This window comes from Tenrec ecaudatus, chromosome 3, assembly GCF_050624435.1.
Source record: "Tenrec ecaudatus isolate mTenEca1 chromosome 3, mTenEca1.hap1, whole genome shotgun sequence".
Lineage (NCBI taxonomy): Eukaryota > Metazoa > Chordata > Mammalia > Afrosoricida > Tenrecidae > Tenrec > Tenrec ecaudatus.
In genome coordinates, this window is record NC_134532.1 from 116198165 (window position 1) to 116221710 (window position 23546).

General features: G+C 40.0%; 1 non-coding gene across 1 annotated transcript; it reads left to right on the forward strand.

Annotated features, from left to right (window-relative positions):
- Positions 1 to 6118: 6118 nt before the first annotated feature.
- LOC142444140 (small nucleolar RNA SNORA42/SNORA80 family) lies at positions 6119 to 6250 on the forward strand. Its single transcript, XR_012783802.1, has one exon. It is a non-coding gene; the product is annotated as a small nucleolar RNA SNORA42/SNORA80 family (small nucleolar RNA).
- The last annotated feature ends 17296 nt before the right edge of the window (positions 6251 to 23546 follow it).

Genomic DNA, 23546 nt, shown 5'->3' on the forward strand with positions numbered 1-23546 from the left:
TTGCATATATTTATGAAAACTTTAAACCGAATGTTTCATCAAATTTACAGCTTTAGGTTTAGCACTGCCTCTTATTATAGGTGTAGTACAAAGATGATACAAGGAAATAACTACCATGTTGTGAAAAAGTAACCCAAATCCTGTACTGAATGCACAGCTTTCTATGTATCCTGTCCACCATGTTGGGCCTCTTATTCATTGGTCTCTCCATTTCCCATATCCCTGCCACTTAGGAAAGCAAAAATTGGTAAAAGTAATTTTACTAGTTTATAAAAGTAATTTTACTAGTTAATCATTTATGAGAGTCACCTGACCTCGTTGTAGCTTAATATAACATTCTCAGCTAGGGTTTGTCAATTTGTTATATTTAGTAATCAGTTAGGATAGTTCTTTTTATTTTTAATAAATTGAATAAAAATAAAGATTAGTCCTTGACAGTATGAATTTTCAAATTGGGAAGATGTGTTGGTCAACACTTCCCTTTACACAAAGTGACTCATTTGATATCGCATGGCTCTGGTTGTGCATGCGTAAAAGAGAAAATCTTAGGGAAAATAGATATAGGGCCGAAAAATACTTAGGAAGCAGTAGTAACCAACTCCAAATGTCTTCATTCCAAATTTGTGTTGTCACTTCCACAGTTTATACCTTCTGTGTTACAACTGATGGGTTACAACTAAAATGGGTTTAAGTCTGACCAACACTGTAAACCACATCTAGAAGACAACAGTTATAAAGTGTTTGGTCTTTAAATGTGTTTTTATAGCAGTGTCTCTCAAAGTGGGCCATACCATCCCCTGGGGGTGATGGAAGGATCTAGGGGTCTGCAAAAGCAATATCTACATTTAATCCTGGATGATGGACTACAGTACAAAAGTTTTGAATTGTCAGGGGAACATTGAGTATTTTTAAATTTTTTCCTGAAAAGGGAGAAGTAAGCCAAATATGTTTGGGAATCTGTGATTTATAGTGTCTAGAAGATCATCTTTTGCACACATTTCTTGAATGTATTAGTATCAGAATCATGAAGAAAATAGGCGAGTTTTTCATGTGTACTAATTGATAGCCTTCCTCCATATTCTCTCTGACCACTTCTTCCAGAATTTTCTGTAAGTCCAGCTCTTTGGTTTACATAGTCTTAGACATTCTTTTATTAAATAATTTTTAAGAATTTATTTGTAGGCTCTGTTAGGTAGCTAGCATAGGTACTGGGGTGTCCATTGTGCATGCTCAGAGGTCCCAGCTTCCAGCCAGGAAGGAGTGGTACATCTAGGTGGGTGTTACACCTGGATTGGCCCATCTGGGCCAGGTGAATTCAATTCAACCAATGGATCGACCAGGATCGTCAACCACTACTTCCAGTTGAGGACCTAAAAAGTCAAGAGTCCAGAGCCTTGATGCCCCTTCTGTTTCTCAAGCTGCTCCTCCGAGGTTGTGCAGCGATTTCCTCTGGCCTCAGGACTCCCCGTGTGGGTGTGAAGGACCCTGAGGTGCCCGTGTAAACCTGAAGCTTCTTCTATTTTTCATAAAACTCATTTGGATCACATTACAGGCTTCGGCGTGAATTCTTTCCTGAGAGAAGCCAAGGACTGAGGTATATTTCTCCCACGAGAGAGATCTAACACTTCCATTTAAAAATGGCATCAGAAATAATATTGAATTGTTAATTACCATAGATCTGCTAACATAGTTTATGGTTATTAGACTTGGGCTACTATTAATCATGGAATAATCTTATGATTACATTGATGGAAGTATGATTTATTAAATGTATTGTATTTGTTTGGATACATAATAGTCACTGTGCTTTTGTGACCTAATTTACAAACATTTGAAAATTGTGCTGCAATTCTGCTGTGCTGTTTAATAAGAAGCTGTTTCAGAGAATAAAATAAGAATAAAACCCCACGTACTATTCTTTCTGATAGCTGGGAACCAGCTGATTTCTTCAGCACACTTTGCTAGTGCACCCATATTCTCAATGATTTCTTGGAGATCATAGAGAGAGATCTCTATGGAGAGAAAGTATCAAGTAGGGCCACATCATAAAAACTATTTCTCTTAGATTAGGGCTCCAATTGAATGTGAGCTCGATACCCATTCATGTATTCATAGTTTATATATGTCTCTGGTTCCTTTTTTATTGACACCAATTTATTTGGGAACTTTATAAATCATCCCCCTGGGCCATATGGTAATCCCATTGATTGCATCATTAATTTAGCCAATGAAATAGAATTTAAAATACTGTTGAGAAAAGTATACATGTCCTTTTAGACTAACATAAATGGAGTTTTACTTACACAGATTAAAAAGAGATTTGAACCAAAGTCCAACAACCTCCAATTCCATAACCTTGGTAATGCTGTCATCTGTTTCTTCTCACACTAGGGTCTGGGTGATTCAGTCTAAGTCCAAGGAAGTATTTCAGTTCCTTAAATCTGCTACAGGTGAGTTTAACACCATTGCAGGAATGTCTAACAACTAACTCTTTTCTCCCAAGGTTATTTTAACCCTGGATGTCAAAGAGGATACCAATTTCAGTGAGAAAATCTACTATCCAGTGAGATAGTAAACCCAGAATCATGCATATTATGATGGTCTTGTGATTAACAAATCCTTTATTATGTCGGAGGAATCTAGCAGACCTCACAGGAACAGTCTGTGGTTGGGGTAGGGCAAGGACTATCTCCAGCCAAAAGAGTCCAGGGTTGTAAAAAATCAACACAACAAACACTAAACCCACTGTCATCAAGTCTATTCTGTTATTTCATTGAGCTGCTAATTGCAAGGTCAGCAGTTTGAAACTTCCAGTTGCTCTTCCGAAGTAAGATGAGGCTGTTTATTCCCCAAAAGATTTAAATTTTCAGAAATTCAAAAGGGGCGTACTCCATTTGCATATAGGTTTGCTATGGATCAGAGCTGACTTGAGTCCGTTTGACTTGGCTGTGAGTTTGCTTTAGATTTTTTGAACTGTTTTTCTTCATATCTTTTGGTCAACTAAATATCTTTTCTGGTGAGTGTGTGTTCATATTCTCTGCTCATTTTAAAAATTGGATTTTTTCGTCTTTTTGCTGTTGAGGTGTTGAAAAATTCTATAAAATTTTCAGAGATTATTCCTTTATCTGATATATCCTTTCAGTTTTTTCCCTTGCTATGTGGATTGTCTTCTCTTTTGATGAAATCCATTGATGCATGTAAGTGTCTGATTTTTAGGAGACTCAATGAGAGTGAATTTTTCTCCCCTAAAGAGCCCTCCCTGGTGACATAGTGGGTTATGGGTAACCATAGTTGGGCTGGTAACCACAAGGCCAGCAGTTTGAAACCTCCACTCCATGGGAGAAGCATGAATTACCCTCTTGGAAATCCACAGGGACATCCTACCCTGTCCTACCCAGTCACTGTGAGTCCAAATGGGCTTGACAGAAGTGAGCAGTTTGTCCCTGTTCTTTCTCTGTTGATCGTTATAGTTTAGGGTTTCCACTTGAGTTAGTTTGCATATATGTTGTGAGGTATGAGTACTGTTTTATTTTTCTCCAAATGACTACCCAGGTTTGCCAGCATCATTTATTCGAGGGATTATCTCTTCCTTATTTGATAGGTTTCTCATTTGATAAAGGTGAACTGTCCACAGGTGGATGAATTTACTTATCCATGCTGTTCCATTTGCCTGATATCTGTTGTTTTTACCAGGACCAGGCTGTTTTGTCTACCCTACCTGTTTAGTACTGACATATGAGGCCTCCTGTTTTGTTTGTCCTTATGATTAATTTTTTTATTGAGGAGTTAGCACTTCAATCAAAAGTTAATGAGACTTTTGAAAATGCCTTGTATTTATCCCACTGTTTCTTCTTACAAAAGAGAAACTTAACTTACAACTTGATTTTACCTTAACTACCAGAAAATGATTTATTCACTAAGGTTGTCAAGTACTTAGAAACAGAAGGGAAAATTGATTAAAATAAGCACAAAGCTTGTTTACATTTTCACAGGAAACTTCCCAGGACATATTCAAATGGAAACAAAGAGATCAAATTAAAAAAGAAAAGGATGTAAATTTTGAATTTCTCTTAATCCAAGGAAGCCAGTGTTCCAAACAGTAAAATGCCCGAGAAAGAAAATTAGTCTAACACTGTACACTTTAGCTGACTTCCAGCTTTTCCGCATTCAGACACACTGTTGTACTGGTTTCCTCCCTTGTTAGAGACTGCAGGAGCTTGAAAGTCCCCTCTGAAACAGAAAGGATCCATACAGATGCATATCATATGCGACTGCAGTGTGACTCATGCAGTGAGCCTGGGAATCTTGGGAGTTGAAGTGAGGACAAACTGGGAGGGATTTCCTTTCTGTGGACTGGTGTCCTGAGGGTATTTTGAGGCAAACTCATTTTTTACAGAGAATTTAAATGTAAGCTAATTACTTGGCTACACAATGCTTCATCCACAAAAATTATTAGTCCTGTAGAGAAAGTCAGTGCTTGTTGGTTCTTGGTAATTTTTCAACTTGGAGCTTTCCTGTGCTCTTATTCATGTTGTATGTGTGTATTAAGTTTCTCCAACTTAACATATGAGTTTATAAATATGCTAGAGCTAAGATTGATGATGCCGACGATACTAAAAGTCTGTAGTGTAATTATGATTGAGTAATTCAAAGAAGTATGTTATGGGAGCCCTGGTTTGCACTGTGTTGGACTGCTAACCACACGGTCAATAGTTCAAACCCATGTGCTGTTGTGCAGGAGAATGATGAGGCTGTCTGCGCCTTTAAAAGATGTATAGCCTTAGAAACATACAGAGGCAGTCCCCAAGAGGTCATTAAGAGTTAGAATGGCAGAGAGTGATACAGAGCTTAATACTGGAATACGTGTTACCCATTACTACCACTGTCATGGTTGAATTGGAGGACAGTATGCTGAGTTAAGTCAATCACACACACACATACAAACTGAGTGAAGGGAAAGACTATATTGCAACAAAAAGAAGGTCAACACAAAGTACTAGCAGCAGGGGAAGGCATTGAGAGGAGTGCAGGAGTTAAAAAGAGTAGAAGTCAACACTGTTATACACATAACCTGCAATAATAGCAATGTGTGAGTACATGCGTGGAAGAAACACATAGGCTGAGTGGACGGTGCGTTGTGTTGAATAATGTTCTCTATTTTACTTCTCTAATTGATGTCTCTGGGTTCTAATATTCAGTGCAATGGTACTGGTACGCAGAACTCACAGACAAAATTCATGATTAAAGGGCTTAGTGAGAAAATGCTCAGGGTAGTTGTTTATCAGTTGTTTACCAGGACAGGTACAAAGTTTCAGGTCTGCTAGTAAATGACCAAAGGGGCATATCACTCTTCTATAAGCCTCAACCTGAAGGTGCTCAGCCCAAGTTCCACAAATTAGGAAACCCAGTTCTCTGAGTTAAATATCCAGAGACACACCACTTCAGTCAGCCTCAACCTGATCTCCCGGCTCCACCTCCCTGGATCAGTAAGTCCAACTTCCCCAATTAAGTGTCCAGAGGCACCCCACTACAAAAGCCAGCTTCCTACACAAAAGCATTCATTTGAACTTGCTCCATGGCTAGAAGTCCATCTCTCTGGCTCCTGCTTCTGCGGTTCCTCCTCTGATGTTGTAGGTGCCATCTGGATCCAGGAGGTTCTCTGCACAGGAACCACCAGTCCACTCCTGGCTCTTGCTGGGAATGAGATTTCTCCTGCTTCTCAGAGGGCTCATATTATACACCACAGGATGCCACTCCAGGGAATCTTGTTCCCCATTACTCACAGGTGAATCCTATCAGTATCTTCATCCACATTCTTCTCAGACCTATGCAAGGAAAAGTTATTTGGTGGGAATTAGAGATTGTGGCTGGAAGAACCACATTAAACAATCCATCGCCTCTGCAGATGGGGAGGTAGAATTGAAGCACACCTGCAAATATATATAGGCTTGACAGAGGCTATCTCTACCTAGGTTGCAAATATGTCTGAATGTGATAGAGCATATTGGGGGCAAGCTTTGTCACTAGTATTTCACATAACAGCAAGGTCTCTCAAGCTAGCCAGAGTCCGGCAGAGTTTCCAGACTAAGAACAGACTATGAAAAAGGGATAGGTTGGTGAATGGGTTTGGATTTGTGGCAGGGCTGATCCCATGGGCCTCTCACAGTGTCCCATTCAAAGCAAACTGTCACCCCGAACCATTGCCTGGCTTTACCCGTGGACTTTAGGCACCGAAGTGGGTTGCACAGTGAAATAAAATTTTAAAATATTAAATTTTAAAAAAAAGAAAAGAAAAAGGGATAGGTGTCCACTTCTCAAGAATTAGCCACCGAAAGTACAACCGGGGAAACACTCCCTCCTCAAGGTACAGTCTATTTTAATAATCTGAATGAAGCAAGTGCTGATTCGACAGCATTCAAAATGAGAAGAAGCCGCTAGAAACATCTACTGGTAGTGAGCATGCAAATTAGACGACGTAAGAACCTAGAAAAAATGGAAGTAAGCAAAATATCCTAGGCATTACTGAACTAAAATGAACTAGTACTGGCCATTTTCTATTGCAAAGTCATATAGGTTACTGTGTTGGGGATGACACATTGTATGAGAACTTTAACACGTCCATCATCAAAAGGAACCTTTTCAAGGTCTCAAAGTACAATGCTATCTGTGATAGCATAATATCTATATGCCTACAAGGAAGATCAGATAATACAAGTATTATTTAGATTTCTGCAATCAACCTTTAAAGCCAGTGATAACGAAATTAACAACTTGCCCTAAATTCCATCAGGTACACACCCAGGCGAGTCAGTAAGCATTAAGCAGCCCCTCCCATGTCTGAGTAGCTAAGTGGTAGTAATCTACTTTTAAACACACTGTGCCGGGGGCAAAGACTTAGTTCTATGGCAGAGTTTGGTATTATGGGTCCGAAGGGCAAAGTTTTTCACATTGCTGGTCAATGGTCAGAAAGAATTCAATGGAAGTTGAATCTATTTGGAAACAAAAACCAAAGTGTAATTAGGCAATTACACTTCTGATAGTGGATAATCATGGAGTGGAAAGGGGGGCAACCTGCCAGTGAGAAAAATACTTAACATTACTTATGTAGACCCCAAGGGGAAAATACACCTGCCCTTACCTTATTTTCACTTGTAGCAGATCTAAGGAATGGAAGTACTCCCTTGAACTTAAAACTGAAATGTCCTAGTGGGAGAAGAACTAGATGGTCACTGTTCCAGGGTTAGAGAATTGTTGGTAGTTAGACTTTGGCTTGGTTCAGGCCTATTGTTTTCAGAGTGCTCAACTATTGGCAACCCAGGAGCAGCGTATACTTGATGGTTTCATATTCTCTTTGCACTTTGTGTGACATGTGTTACCCGACTGGTCATAGTTCTCTCTCTGTAAATGAGTGTTACTGAAATATTGTTTGTGTAACTAGCGTCCAGTCATATACGTCTTGAAGCTGTACAAGCTAACACTTTATGCTTTTTAGTCTAAAACTAGAACAACTATCAAAAAATAATAGTGTTTTATTTCTCAATGGTGTTTTATTTTCTGTATCTTTGTATAAAATAATAATGTTATCGATAAAATTAGCTTATACCTCACAGAGATGACATGATGATGACATGATGATGTACGATGAACACCAATAACATAACAAAGCTTCCCTGAAGTGAACCAGGGTCATATATAAACCATAGGTATACAAATGGATTTCAAGCTCCCACTTGGTTCCCTGCTTGGTATTCACCCTCATGAGGAGATAGCTGAAGATATGGGTGCTAAAACAAAATGTCGTGAAGAAATCAGATGTTGCCCAACAATTAGAAAAAAAAAATAGCATCTGGGGTCTAAAGGCTTGTCTGAAAAGTAACAGCCGTCTAAGTGAGGATTCACCCAGTCCATACAGAAGAAGCACACCAGTCTATGTGATTCAAAGATTATAAAAAATAACCTAAAACTCGAGGAAGGAATGGTACCAGAGCCTAAATTCTAAAGACCTGGTTTGCAGAGTGTTCTGTTTTTAAAATATTTTCTGCTTGCGTTTCGATTGAGGTTTTACTCTGTTCTAGTTGGTCGTTGATGCTTGGCACTTAAAGATTTCTTTGTTTTGCATGTTTCCTTGTACAGGAAAGCTAGGATGGCTGGCTCTACAAAGACAGCAACTGAATTAAAAGTTTCCTGGGGGCACAGAAGGGGAGGTAGATGAATGGGGAGTCAACCACGAGGGATACTCGATGGAACAAATATTCTAAAGTTGATTGTGGTGATGAGTGCACAAACCATAGTATGAATGAACTACTGAACATATGATCTATTAATTGTATCTCAATAAAACCATTTTGGATACATTGATCTTTCTCTCAATTGGTGTGAAGAGTCCAAATCTGATTCTTTTGAATTCATGATCAGGAGTTCCCAATGCTTTTCTTTCTGAGAAATGTCCATTTGCTCTGTGTGTCACTAATCTGAGTCACTCTCTAGTTTCTTTAAGTGAACTGAAATTGCCTGCTGTCTCTGAGAGAATGTGGTGGTGGTGTGTTTATATTTAATGGGTGAGTGTATGTTGATGAAATCTTAATCTCTCATCATCTATCCCCTGGTGGGTGTAAAAGATGATATGCATGTGTATGAAGTTCTCTGCTGCTAGTAGAGCACAGTTGAGGGACATTTTTGTTCATGTTATCAGCTCTCTATTGATGATCTGGCTGCACAGGGGGAGGTAGTGGATCTCTTCCAGTGGGTGTGAATGCAGGAGGTATAGATGAGACTGAGCCAAGGGGCCATGATTGCTGCCTCCCATCATGTAGGACCAGGGAAAAAAGGTAAAAGAACACAAACACTGGTTAAATTATTGATGGCTAAAAGTATTAAAAAATTTAAAAATTGGAAATCTGATGAACAAAAGTAAGAAAAAAAATTAGTAACTAAAAGAAGAAAAAACAACAAAAACAAAAAAATGAGGGTGGGAGTGTGGGGGGAGGGAAGGAAAAAGAGGAGCTGATACCAGAGCTCAAGCAGAAGGAAAATGTTTGGAAATGATGGCAGCATATGTACCAAGTGTGCTTAATACAGATGAATGATGGATTATCATAAGATTTGTAAGAGTCCTTAAAAAAAAGAGCCCCCCAATGAAATGATTGAAAAACAAACAATTAAATAAAACAAAAATTAAAAAAAGCAGAAGAAAGTGAAGTAAAATCAAAGGTCGATAAAAAGAAAAGAGAAATAAGGAAATGAAAAAAATACAATATGTAAAACTTAGTGGGGGGAAAGAAGAATAGGTAATAGTAAGAGAAGGTAAGAGAAAAAGAAAATCACGGGTGTGCAGGGGGAGGGAACTGGGGAGCAGCAGAAAAGAGAGAGAAAAGCAGGATAAAAGAAACGAAATAAAAGAGGAACTAATAAAGAGGATAGCGGATAAAAACAGGGCAGAGCAAATGAAAGAAACACAAAGAAAAGAAAAGAGCGGATAGTGTGGGGCATGGGTGCGCGGCAGTGCACCCAACATGGACTGGCAACCTCGGTCACGTCTGGAGTTCATGGGTTACAGTGATCCTAAATAGAGTTCCTGCTGACCTCTCATGACCAGGTGAGGTATGCCACTAGATTCATTCTACTTCCTTGTGTCCACTCCATCTGCAGTGTAATGTTCTTGCTCCTCTTAACAAGTGTTAGAGTCTGTTTTTCAATCCCTTTGAAGAAGAGCTGGCTTTGGGACTTGATTTGACCAGTTGATTTTGGTGAACGTGGCGTTGTGAGGATTCTGAATATCTAGACATATGAGGTCCTGCAGCTCAGGTCCTGCCCAGTTGATATTCTCAGACAGTAATACTCAGAAGAAACCCACTAGGGCAGTGGTTCTCAACCTTCCTAATGCCGCGACCCTTTCATACAGTTCTGCACGTTGTTGTGACCCTCCCAACCATAAAGTTATTTTCATTGCTACTTTAGAACTGTTATTTTGCTACTGTTATGAATTGGGCAACTCCTGTGAAACGGTTGTTCGACTCCCAAAGAGGTCGCGACCCACCGGTTGAGAACCACTGCACTAGAGCCTTTGAAAAATGAAAAGGCATATATGAGAATATAAAGACATGGGTTACCAAACTTGTGAATCATCTATCTCCAGCCAACGCATCACCCCTAAACACCAGAGAGAAGTAGAAAATGCCCTTGTCCTCCCACCTTTTACCCTTTCGTCTTTCAGCAGTGCCTCCTTTCCCCCCTTCCTGTCCCCTCATGACTCTACCCAGGCTGGAAGGAAGCTGACAAGGGAAGTGCAGTCTGTAAAATGAAGTGGATCTAGTCAAAGAAACCCAGGGGCAAGAACAAACCAGTCTCTTAATTGTGGCCCTGAAGAAGGGAGAGGCATTTGTAAAAAAGATGATCCATGAATACATTATCTAGATAGATTGAAGTAGAATTAATGCCATACTTATTTGGGAAAACGAGGGGGAGAGAGAGAGAAAGAGAGAAGTACAAGGAAGACGAGCTCTAGTAAATGGTGTCAAATTATCCAGCAATTTCAAAGAGAGTGCTTGCTAAAATGATAATATTTTCTTCCCAAACTAGTCCATAAAAATTCTCAGAGTGCATTAGGGAGGTGAGTTATCATTAAAAAGATAATGGTATCTGTTTTGATTCCGAGTATGCTTTAGAAATTACATACTTACCTATATTTATAAATGTTTTCAAGTGCAATACCTATCCATTAACAAGCAAGAGCCACATTGCTGTTGTTAGGAGCTGTCGAGTCAGTTCTGGCTCAAAGTGGCCCCACAGCCAACAGATGAACAGCGCCCAGTACTGCAGCCCCACAGACAACAGATGAACAGCGCCCAGTACTGCAGCACCCAGAGACAACAGATGAACAGCGCCCAGTACTGCAGCACCCAGAGACAACAGATGAACAGCGCCCAGTACTGCAGCACTCACAGACAACAGATGAACAGCGCCCAGTATTGCAGCACCCAATGACAACAGCTGAACAGCGCTCAGTACTGCAACACCCAAAGACAACAGCTGAACAGTGCTCAGTACTGCAGCCCCACAGCCAACAGCTGAACAGCACCCAGTGCTGCAGCACCCAATGACAACAGGTGAACAGCGCCCAGCGCTGCAGCACCCTCATGGTTGTCCTGTGTTGCCGTCCATTGTTGAAGCAACCGTTTCAATCCACCTTGTTGAGGGCCTTTTTTTTTGTTGCCTCCCTACTTTACCAAGCATGATGCATTAAAAAAATAGTTTACAATGTTTAATTTATATTCCTTAGATGTCTACTTTCAATGATACGACACTTTGCAAGCCTTGATGTATATATTGACTAGCTATGCACACCAACTGGTGGGAATGAGTTGAGTATGATTTCGTTACCAGTTGAGCACCTCTAGTCTTCCCGTCCATATTGATTACTATTGAGTTAAAAAGTCTTTTAATTCTTAAGTCCTTTTAAAGTTCAATTAATCTCTATTATGGAACCTTTGATTAAGACAGAAAACAACATAACATTAAAGTAACATACAAGTTGATGGATAGTATAAAATGATAATCATTCTGTTAATTTGTTTCAAAATGCACTTTACAACATTTTAAATTCTTATTAATTTCATTATATTTTTATATAGGACAGTATCTCTCTAGTACTTTAAACCAGTATAAAAGAAAAAAAAAGTAATTAGACAAATTTAACTTTTTTTTTTTTTACTTAATGGGAAAAAAAGCAATCTACAGTGGTTATGCATTGAGCTGCTGTTTGCAAGGTCAGTGGTTAGACCTAGCTTCCTACTTCCAGAAAGAGTTACAGTCTCGGACACCCATAGGGGCAGTTCTTCCCTGCTCTACAGGGTCACCATGAATCCGAATTGACTGGATGGCAGTCAGTTTTCAGTCCATAACCTGGAAGAGAAACTCTTTTACAAAAAAACAAACAAACCACGTGGTAAATATATAAGTAACCAAACTTGCCATGTCAACCGTCTTCACATGTAGTTTGGTTACAGCTATGTCCATTATAGTTTTCAAGCTTCACCATGAAACTATTATCCACTTTTTCTAGCACTATGAGTGGTCAATATGAATGGTAATATGTTCTGTGTCTTAACTATGGGGTGATTGCATTGCTAAATTCAATGAATTGCCCATTTAAAATTGGTTTATTTTTAAATGTATATTATATCACAACAAAGTACAGTGAATAGTAAAAACAAAATTCCAAAGTCACAAAATAACTTCATTTATTTTCTACATATTCAATCACATCATGCTAAATATTAGAACTGATGCATCTGAATTATGGTGCTGGTGAAGGATGTTGAAAACACCATGAATCGTCAGAAGTAGAAGTTAATCTATTTTGGAAAAAGAGCAGAATGCTCTCTAGAAGCAAGGATGGGGAGTCTTTGGCTCACATGCTGTGGACATGTTATCAGGAGAGACCAGTCCCTGGAAAGGACATCCTGAATGGTGAAGTAGTAGAGAAGTAAAAAGGAAGAAGACCTTCAATGATGTGCTCCAACATAACAATTGTGAGGATGTCACGGGCCCCAGCTGCAATGAATTCTGTTGTACACAGGGTCACAATGAGTTGGAACTAATTTGAAGGCATTTAACATTAATAGCAACCAGAAAGAAAAAGCAGATTATATCTGCCAGACTCAGACCAAGTTCCTGGAAAGTAAAAGTTAAAGACAATGCTATGTTTCCATGACCCTGAGAGTGAATATCTCCGTGAATATAGCTTCCTCGGTATGCTTAGGGAGGCACCCTAGTAGCATAGTGATTGCACATTGGGCTGCGAACTGCAAGGCCAGCAGTTCAAAATTACCAGCACACTCCAAGGGAGAAAGATAAAACTTTATACTTCTATAAAGAGTTAGTCTTGGAAACCCACAGGGGCAGTTCTACCCTGTCCTAGAGGGTCACTATGAATTGTCATTGACTCCATGAGTTTTTGAGAGTTGTGTGAGGTATGCCTAAAGGAGTTTGGATGACACGGTGGTTAAACATTCAGCTGTCAAATGAAGCGTTGGTGATTTGAACCCATTCAGAAGCTCTGTGGGTGAAAGACCTGGTATATTTATTCCTTTAAAGATGATGGCCTAGAAATCCCAGCGGGGCAGTTCTACTCTGTCAAGGACACCTACCAGCAACAGGTTGCCTAGGTTACCTCTTTTGTTTGGATAACTCAATAGAAGTTAAAATTCATTCTATCTTTTAAAATGCACTCACTGCCCTACCCACAATGAAATACCATGCCCTGTTAAAGAGTAAGCATACATTTGGGAAACGCCTTACAACCTGGATAGACCTGGAGAACATTACGCTGAGTGAAATTGGTCAAAGCAGAAAAGACTGGATATTGTATGAGACCACTATCATAAAGAGTCAATAATAGGTTTTCACACTAAAAGAAGGTGATGGCTACCAAGGGTGACAAGGGAACAGAGGGAGGGGAAGTCATGGGCTAGAGGGTAGACAAATGCTAGTTTGGGTAAAAGGGAAGGCAATATATAACAAGAGGGAAATTCAGAAAAATAATGGAGGCAAGAGAAGACACTGAAAAAAAATGCCAAGAGTTAAAGGCAACATAGGTAAATACCAGTATACACACAATCCTGCAATATTGATGAGCTACAAGGTGGGAGGGGAGTAGTATACCCATAAAATATATGTTTAATGGAAGATATGTTCTTTTGCTGCAAATATATCCGTGAGTGTGGTAGAACATACAGGTGAGTGTGGTGGAACATAAAGTTATTATCATTTTTTAGAGGACACTAGTTTCTGGTCCTAGGGGTCAGGGCAAGAGTGTTAGGGGCACCCAGATCAATTGTAGCACAGTTCAAAGACAATGTTGTAAATCCTAATTGAGCAAGTAGCAACTGAGGTTTTACAAGCTCACCAGCAGCCAGCTAAGGTGCAACTATTGCTCTGTGCACACACAAAGGAAAGGAGCGTGCTGAAAATGGAGAGACACACGGAAACAATTAGTGCATTGGACACATGGACCACACAGATACCAACCTCCAAAAGGCTGAGATCAGAAGTAGATGATGCTAGGTCTTCCTCTGAAAGTTGTATTAGGGGCTTCTGGAGAGGGTAGGAGGAAAATGTGCACAGAACTCAACATCATGAAAGAGATCAGAACTTGTGTAGACACAGTCTGTAGGACGATGGTCCTTACCATTCAGGTTTGTAATTGAACTTCCTCCAAAGTTAGAATAATCAACCATGCAAGATCAAAGGTAGGTTACCCAGGGACAAAGTTCAGAGGGTTAGGAAAGAGGAAGAATGCAACCTGGATTCATTGGAAGGAAGTGGAAAAATGTTGATATATTGCAATGAATGAGTTGATTCAGAATGAGTATGCATTGTTGAATATAAAACTATGATCTGCTCTTTAACTTCACCTAATTCACAATAAGAGGTTGAAATATCTTAAATGCTTCCTCCCCACTCCCCCTTTATCATGATCCCAATTCTACCTTAAAAATCCAGCTAACAAAGTGGGTGAACAAGTAAATGTGGTGAAGAAAGCTGATGGTGCCCGGCTATCAAAAGAGATAGTGACTGGGGTCTTAAAGGCTTGAAGATAAACAAGCGGCCATCTAGCTCAGAAGCAACAAAGTCTACATGGAAGAACACACCAGCCTGTGTGATCGAGTGGTCCCAAAGGGATCAGTTACCAGGCATCAAAGAACAAAAAATCATATCATTGACTGCACACCTCCATGATAGGATCGCTGAAGAAAAGTGGGTGCATAAGCAAATGTGGTGAAGAAAGCTGATGGTGCCCGGCTATCAAAAGAGATAGTGTCTGGGGTCTTAAAGGCTTGAAGGTGAACAAGCGGCCATCTAGCTCAGAAGCAAATAAACCCACATGGAAGAAGCACACCGGCCAGTGCGATCACGAGGTGCCCAAGGGACCAGGTATAAGGCATCATGCAAAAAAAAAAAAAAGATATAAGTGTGTGTATGTATGTGTATATATGTGTATATGTATATATGTATGTGTATATATGTATATATATATCATATTAAATGAAGGGGGAAGTGCAGAGTGGAGACCCAAGGCCCAAGTGTCGACCAATGGAGATCCCCTCATAGAGGGGTTTAGGAGAGGAGATGGGTTAATTAGGGTGTGAGGTAGTATCGATGAAGAACACAGCTTTCCCCCAGATCCTGGATGCTTCCTCCCCCCAACTACCATGATCCGAATTCTACCTTGCAGGGCTGGATAGGACAGAGGCTGTACACTGGTGCATATGAGGGTTGGAGGTACAGGGAATCCAGGGTGGATGATACCTTCAGGACCAAGGGTGTGAGGGACGATGCTGGGAGAGTGGAGGGTGAGTGGGTTGGAAAGGGGGAACTGATTACAAGGATCCACATGTGACCTCTTCCCTGGGAGAGGGACAGCAGAGAAGTGGGGAAGGGAGACTCCGGATAGGGCAAGATATGACAAAATAACGATGTATAAATTACCAAGGGCATATGAGGGAAGGGGGAATGGGGAGGGAGGGGGAAAAAAAAGAGGATCTGATGCAAGGGGCTTAAGTGGAGAGCAAATGCCTTGAGAATGATTGGGGCAGGGAATGTATGGATGTGCTTTATACAATTGATGTATGTATATGTATGGATTGTGGTAAGAGTTGTATGAGTCCCTAATAAAATGTAAAATAAGAAAAGAGAAAAAAATGATTAGGGCAAAGACTGTACAGATGTGCTTTATACAATTGATGTATGTATATGTATGAACTGTGAAAAGAATTGTATGAGCCCCAATAAATTGTTAAAAAAAAAGCAAAAAAAAAAATCCGGCTAGACCAGAGGATGTGCACTGGTACAGATAGGAACTGGAAACACAGGGAATCTAGGACAGATGATCCCTTCAGGACCAGTGGTGAGAGTGGTGATACCAAAGGGTGGAAGGAAGGTGGGTTAAAAGGGGGAACCGATTATATATTACCTCTTCCCTGTGGGATGGACAACAACAACAACAAAAATGAGTGAAGGAAGATGTAAGGCAGTGTAAGATATGACAAAATAATAATGATTTATAAATTATCAAGGTTTCATGAGGGAGAGGGGAGCAGGGAGGGAGGGGAAAATGAGGAACTGATACCAAGGGCTCAAGTAGAAAGCAAATGTTTTGACAATGATGAGGGCAACAAATGTACAAATGTGCTTGACATACAATGGATGCGTATATGGATTGTGATAAGAATTGTATGAGCCCCCAATAAAATGATTTTAAAAAGAGGTTCAAATAAACAATATATATAAAATAATAAAATATATTCAGTGCCTAGCCAAATGACACAAAACACTTTTTAAAAAACTTTGTTGACTAATAAAACTTAAAAAAAACAAAAACTTCTGATGTGATTTTTTTGGATTTGAGTGTGAAGAATGTTGATTTTTCAATTCTGGAAAAGTCTTAGCCTTATCCCTTAGACCTTTCCTTGTCCCATTTTTCTCCTTTGGAAACACTGACTGACGAGATCCAGCCTGTTTTCGGCTCGTTCATCTTCTTATTCATAAGTGCCATCTGTTTGCCGATTTTTATCTGCACTCTTGATAATCATTTCAGTTTTCTCTTTTTGGTTGTTTTTAACTTGTTTCTTGCTATTCTAATACCGATTACTAATTTATTTTCTCCAGTTCTATTTGTTTCATTGTTAAATTTGCTTGGTTATTTTGACATCCATTTTTGTTTCTTTTTTTTCCCTCACAGCTATTTTTATTAAAAAAAATTTTAAATCATTTTATTAGGGGCTCAGACAACTCTTAACACAATCCATACATACATCAATTGTATAAAGCACATTTGTCCATTCAGTGCCCTCATCCTTCTCAAAACATTTGCTCTCCACTTAAGTCCTTTGCATCAGGTCCTCTTTTTCCCCCCTCCCTCCCTGCTACCCCCTCCCTTATGAGCCCTTGATAAGTTATAAATTATTATTTTGTCATATCTTGCCATGTCTGACATCTCCCTTCACCCCCTTTTCTGTTTTCTGTCCCCTAGGGAGGAGGTCACATGTAGATCCTTGTAATCTATTCTCCTTTTCCTACCCACTCTCCCTCCACCCTCCCAGTATCGCCTCTCACACCGCTGGTCCTGAAGGGATCATCTGCCCTGGATTCCCTGTCTTTCCATTTCCTATCTGTACCAGTGTACATCCTCTGGTCTAGCCAGATTTGTAAGGTAGAATTGGGATCATGATGGTGGGGGAGGAGGAAGCATTTAGGAACTAGAGGAAAGTTGTATGTTTCATCATTGCTGCATCGCACCCTGACTGGCTTGTCTCCTCCCTGAGACCCTTCTGTAAGGGGATGTCCAGTGGCCTACAAATGGGCTTTGGGTCTCCACTCCACACTCCCCCCTTCATTCACTATAAGATTTTTTGTTCTGATGGTACCTGATACCTGATCCCTTCAACACCTCGTGATTGCACAGGCTGGTATGCTTTTTCCATGTGGACTTTGTTGCTTCTGTGCTAGATGGCTGCTTGTTTACCTTTAAACCTTTAAGATCCCAGACACTATATCTTTTGATAGCCAGGCACCATCAGCTTTCATCATCACATTTGCTTATGTACTCATTTGTCATCAGCAACCATTTATGTTTCTTTAAAACATTTAAACAGGCATTATTTAAATTTTAAACATAAATACCAAAATATCAGAAAATAAGTTTTGACAACTGAAATGGCTGATCACAGACACCTAGTAGTGTCTGGCACAAAGTATAAACCCAATAAATATTTGTGTTAAGATCCCAGTATTTGTAATCTTGCAGGTCAGAGTTTAATACTTATTGCTTCTGCTGACCTTTCTTTATGGTGGGTTTTTTTTTTTTTTTAGTGTTTTGTGGTTTAATTTTTAAAAAATTTTGTGAGCTCTTATTTGTTTTGGAAAAAAATTTTGCCATTGGTTTAAACCACCTTAAATTAGTAATTTCTTATTATTATTAGAATGAAATAATAATAACAACAAATTACCTTTTGGTATATCTTTGTTTCTCCTTAAATGATCATTAGGGCAGTGTAGTAGTTGTTAAACTATTTGAATCCCACCTCTGTCTGTAGGGATACTATGAGTCACAATCGATGAATGACAGTAAGTAAAAAGCATTAATCTAAGAGAAACGCATGGGCTTTCAAGTCTGTGTTAGTCCGGTCGCCTAGAGACACGGATCCAGGAGACTCCTGGGTCTATGAGAAGAGCTTATGTAAAGAGTGACTGTCTATTAAGAAAACAGCCCAGCACAGTCCGATCAAGTTCAGGAGTCTAGTACTACTCCAGATTTCAATACTAGTCCATACATTCCTCTTTAGACTCACAGCCATGCAATGACTTCTAATGCAGGACGATCACAGGCCGGTGGGTGGAAAGTCGTGTGGATCTAGTGGTGCTTAAAGCATTTCTGTGCTGGTGTGGGTCTCCACATGACTCCTCCAGCTCCAGGCTCTGGCTCTATCAGCTTGTCTCCATGTGGCTTGTCAATAGGAATATCTCGCAGGGAGTCAAGCAGTGATTGTATCTGGCCTCCAATGATCTATTTATTCCTTCCTACCTGCAAATGAGGTCATCAATCTGTGACATGATTGACAGGCTAGACTCCACCCCTTCACTTTTAAAAGTCTCAAGGCTGACACCAGATTATGTAATTACCACAAAGTCCTTCAATATATGCATATATTTTAACCCGTTGCCCTTATAGCTTTTTGACTTTAACCTTTTGAAGTCCCCATTTCCATCTTCAGAGGTATTTCTACTTTGATATTGAGTAAAGAAAACAAAAATATTTCCAAGAGAATTGCTAACCATAACCTAGTCTTCACATAGATTTTAGACTAGAATTCACATTTGGAAAAGCCTTAAAAATCCCAAGCTGGGTATATAGTTTATAGTGGTTGGCAGTGACCTCAAAGCATCTGAAAAGAGCAAATACTGTAACTTTGAGTGTGATTTAACTGCCAGTTCTCTGAACTCAACAGGATATTCCGTCTTGGTTGTGTTGAACAGCTGCAAACTGGCTGACTTCGACCACTCCCTATACCCCTGTGGGTTTCCAAGATTGCAGATCTTTACTGGAGTAGAAAGCCTCATCTTTCCTCCTTCAAGTGACTCATGGTCTTGGAACGCTAAACTTGCAGTTAGTAGTCCAACTGGTACCCAGTGTACCACCAGGATTCCGAGAACTTTGGACATGGTATCAGGAGAAATCAGTCCCTGGAAAAGGAGAGCATGCTTTGTAAAGCAGCAGGGCGGCAAAAGAGGAAAATTCTCGGTGAGATGGGCTGATCCAGTGGCTGCAGGGGGGAGGGGCATGAGGGGGCGGTCCAGCATGACCATGACTGTGAGGCTGGCACAGCATCAGCCAGTGCTTTCTTCTTTGATGTGTTGCTATGAATCCAAAAGGACTCACTAGCACCCGAGGACAACGACAATGCCTTTTAAATGATCTGAATTGACTAATGTATGAACCTAACTCAAACAAGATGTAAAATGTATCAACCAACAGAAGATAGCAGGAAACGAGGTGTGTACAGGTGCTAAAGAGAGACCAGATGTGTAGCCGGGTCTATGGGAAATTGAAAAGAAGTCTATGGGAAATTGAAAAGGTATTGGTTCTGGTTGACTAATGCCTCCATCAATTCAGCAGGAAGATTCTGGTGGCAGCTTGATGCTGCTGTTGGGGCTCCGGGTCCATAGTCAGGTGGGGAGTTGGTCACGGAGCAGTGAGAGCAGGAGAAACTGGAACCCACAGATAATTCTGGGTCTGCTCATTCCAACCTTGAACAACTATGACTTTCTGAGCATAATGGCTGCTGGGACCAAATCCCATGCAAATTTATCTTGTGGCCAACAAGGCAATGGATTCTGAGAAGTACGGTTCCAATATATCTAAGCCGACACCACATACAACTGACACAGCTTTCCCATCACCGACAGAAGAACAGTCGCTCCGCAGAGTGGTGACCGACTGCCTTGCCTTTTCACCAAGAGTGAGTGTGGACCGCTGTCTGCAAGATACATCTAGTGGTAAACATGTACTTACCTCTCTCAGATGTTCACCTCAGAAGGAAAACAGTACAACTTCCCATCCATAATTCCTATAGATTTTAAATGATGCTATTTAAAAGTCTTTAGTTGCTGAAGCAATGGAAAGTGGGATGTTTTGGACCAGAGATATGATCGTGAATATTGGTCGTTGTCTGATGACTACTTGTTAAGCTACTCAAGCTCGTTGAGCAACTGGTCCCATGAGAGAGAAACACGATGTTGGCAAGTTAGCATGACACCTGTCTCTGTGGGCAAAGGTTTCTTGCAACCTGGCCAGCTCTTGGAAGAGTAGGCTCTTCTATCAACCTACCTTTTCATTTTGAAAATGGGCCTCAGAAATACATGGCTTTAATTTAAGGCCTGTACGGTTTCTTTCAAAGACCACGTCTTAAGGGGTATATTTTACTAGTCCCACTTTATAGATGAGGAAACAGGAGCCCAGAGGACTTGAATTATTGACCCTGACTTCAGAGCTCTGGTGGTGTAGTGGGTATGAGTCAGGGGCTGCAATTTGCATGGTCGGCAGTTCCAAACCATTAGTAGCTCCTTAGGAGAAAGACTGGGCTTTCTAGTCTCTTAAAGAGTTACAATCTCAGAAACTCATAGGGGGTTTCTATGAGTCAGTATTGACTCTGGGGTAGTGAGTTTTTCCATCATTAATGTCAGAGCTGGAGCTCAGCTTAGGCCATTGGTCTAGTTCTTTGATATTTTTATTATATATATATATATATATATATATATATATATATATATATATATATATATACTTGATATTTTTAACAAGGCTGGTTATGCCTATTTCAGAAGTTAGGTCACTTAGACAACAGAAGCCTCTTTCCCATAGCTATTATGGAGACATCACCAACTTACTTGACAGTATATGTTTAAACAGTGAACATGCAGCAATGATTTTTTGGACATATTAATGAATTTGCACCATTTGCTGATCTTCCCGTAAAAGTGATGTTTCAGGATCAATTTTCTAGGTAAATTACATACTCTGAGGAAACTGATTAAAAGTGGGAACATTTTGCCTCCTTCAAATGGCCATCACACAGAGATGAGTAGAGGATTTTTCCTTTTGCCCACACTGAACAGAATAAAAAATGATTCGACATGCACTGATAATTACAGTACAAAAGAAAATGACTCTTTTTAAAGCACTATTTTTCTCTTTAAGACCCAAAGCCTCCCAACCTCTTACAAAAATCCATTCACCTGATATTAAAAGCTTCATTCCCTGCTCCAAACCTCAATTTCTGACCTGAAACATAATGGCAAGTCCCAAGGAAACGATGCAGCCGCTGCCCCAGGGGCAGCCTTTGTGGTTTGTACTTATCCTCTCACGCAGACTGTTCTGAATAGAGAGGCAGGTGCTGTTTGATTTAAAAAAAAAAAAAAAAGCTAGTCCCCACAGTGAATATGAACAGCAGTCAGAGCACATTTGCATTTTTTTATTCTTAGAAGGGGATAGTAGATAACTTTGGAATCTTGCAATATCTTTCTGCCGTTTAGAGCCCATCTTCACCATCAAGGGATTCTAGTATTTTAAAGATCCATTCAGCTATCAAGTCATACAAGTTGTTAAAACTTGGGCCTCCTAGTAGACGACAAAACAATAACAAAGAGAAAATTCACCGCATATTCCAACGAAAAGCCTAGATTTGAATGAAAGACGATGCTGGCGGATTCTCATTTCCGATTATTTGGAAAGGGTTTTTGGAGTGACACTTTGCCGACACAGCAAATTCATTGACAGGATTAAAAAAAAAATTGGAGGTGGATTTTGGACGAAAATGTTGCTGTCTGCAAATCAACCCCAGCTACAAATCAGCACAAACAACTGTTCTGCCATTAGCAAAGCCTGTGAACAGGAGCCATCCTCAGACCCCGCCTTCTGGCACCCGCGCTGGGCTTGTTTGACTTGATTACATCCCCTTACATTTACAATCTGTTTTGTGTTATCGGCACAGAGACTGACAGATTTTAAATTCACATTTAGAAAATTTGAGAGCGGTTTTCAAAAAACAAACACTCCCCAGCAGAGTAGCATATCAGCAGCATTGACTTACATGGTGAGTAAATAATAGCCGCTGGAAACAAAACGAATAACCCGATCCAATTAAGGATGAGTCCCAGAGGTGAGAGAACCAGATGCTGCTAAAGTGGTACTCGGTTTTAGCTATGGTTTGGGGCAGGTGGGGTTAGCTCTGATTAGGATGGTTTGTCTTTTGAAGTAGGCTAGGCCGTAGCTCGTGCTTCCGCCTTTCCCAGGCTAACGTGAAGAAGGCAAGGGTTACAATGGTCCCGGGCTTTGGTGCTCAGAGATGAAAGGTGCTGAGGGAAAGCAGAGACGTATTAAAATTGTGGGTTCCAAATGTTGCTGTTATCCTTTGGTCAGACACATGAAGCAGCTTGTTGCATACATTGTAAAAATAATGCTGTGTCTGAATTCCTGTTTAATGAATACTTATCATGCGCTGGCCATGGGTTAAGTGCCTTATGTTGACTCTTCCTTTTAATTCTCACGGCAACACTATTATTATCTAAGTTTTACACATAAGGAAACAGAGGTTAAGCAACTTATCCAAGGTCACATAGCTCAGTGTCAAAGACAGAACTCAGATGAAGGCTGGTCTGTTAGCAAAGCCCATTCTTTTAACCAGGATGCAAATTAATAAAGTCAGGCCCAAGGTCATATTTTCTGAAATTGCCTTTCCTGTTCTGTTTCCTAAAGTACAAGGCCTTTACACTTCGGTTTCTGATTGGTCAAACCTACTTGTAGTGGGGGAAATTTAGGGAATGAATGCCAAGGATGGTGATATTCTGCCAATTCCTCAAACCCACATGTATCTTCTAGAAAAGAACAAAGCTAATTAAACAGCTTGTATTCTTACAGAATAGAAGCCCTGTAAAGCTTTCTAACAGGGCTTTTCCACTCAAATATGTGTCTCAGGGAGGAATGAAGAGGTGGTTGTATTTTTCTCACTAATATTCTAAGCTGTTCTACTCAAATGACTGGAGATTTAGACAGAAACAGTAATGGACTGAATTGTTTTCCTTTTTGATTTGGCAAACATGATATAAGGCCTTGCTCAGTTTAGTTGGTTAGGATGGCTGACCTCAGGGGTTTATAATTATGCGAGAAAAATAGAGAAGTTAACCACGGAGAACCTTATGATGTTAACAAGGATCGGGACACAATTAGTTACAGATTAGTTACATTAAATAGAAAAAAGAACTGTTCAGTATATGAAATAAAATGATTTTACTTAAAAATATTTCCCTTTTCCTCACATTAAGGTCTTTTTATTCTTGAAGTTTTCATTATAGAAAATTTAATGACATATACAAGATTCTAGCTTCAATGATGAATCCTTTCTGATAGTGAACTGAGGGACTGACTCGTTATCTACCAATGTTCTCATATGTAAGACATGGATAATGCTTCCTATGTAGAGAGTTGCTTT